The sequence below is a fragment of the Olea europaea genome, chromosome 11 (genome assembly GCF_002742605.1).
Source record: "Olea europaea var. sylvestris chromosome 11, O_europaea_v1, whole genome shotgun sequence".
NCBI lineage: Eukaryota > Viridiplantae > Streptophyta > Magnoliopsida > Lamiales > Oleaceae > Olea > Olea europaea.
In genome coordinates this window covers 30,138,809-30,139,808 of record NC_036247.1, presented here as the reverse complement: position 1 = coordinate 30,139,808, position 1,000 = coordinate 30,138,809, and positions in this window count along the sequence as shown.

The window sequence follows — 1,000 nt, the reverse complement described above, 5'->3', positions numbered from 1 at the left end:
TTTGTAGGGAAAAACCTTTGCAGGAAAAATAATTTTGTAGGCATATTTGTGGGGCAAACATCAAGGAGATAGTTATAAGACAACAAGTTTTTGAAATTTGTGGTCTAAAGTTTTTCCCTACAGACCCTTTGAAGACAAATACAATTTGTACCATTAGTTTTCTTCCGATAAATCATTCGTCTGCTTAAGTTAATTTTGTTCACAAAACATTTCACTTTTCCATACAAATTATATTGTAGGCTAAAACATGTTTTTACCTACAAATAAACTTTTTGTTTCAAAATAATATTTGTGGGCTTAAACCTGTTTTTCTCTGCAAACAATTTGTTGAGGGAAAAGCATATTTGTAGACTACTATGAAAAATTTGTAGGGAAAAATAAAATTATTTCCATATATTTTATTTTTTTATATTGTACTAATTTTTTTTATCCTTATTCAAAATAATATAAAAAGGTAAAAAGACAATAAATAAATTAAAACATATAGTGTCAATCAATATAACATTAAATCCAAAATATTTCACCAAAATACTAATGAAAACCATTCACTAAGTATGATTACATCTAAACTTAAAATAGTATAAAAAAAAACATGCTTTGCATCATTATGATGTAACGAAAAAAAAAATAACTATTCATCTTCATGAATCAAATATGCAGTTGATCCTCACCAAATTTTTTCTCTTAGTCCTCAATAGCATCCTCCTTATTAACATTATTCTCTGTTGACAATGGTATAAATGAAGGTACAACGAAGCCAGAACTTTTATCACATAGTTGGTGCATAAAATAATGTCAAGATTGCAATAGAATTAAATTGTTGCTCAACAATCTTTAGCTTGTTTTGCATCATCTGCTCCATCTTCACTCGAGCATATTCTACCTTTCGAGCAGCACGTTCCACTTCTAACTCTTTTTCCATACTGCATACATTGGAAGAAGATGTCTCAATGTCTCGAAGGTGATTATCTCCCAACCCACGAATAAGACGTCCAAGCTT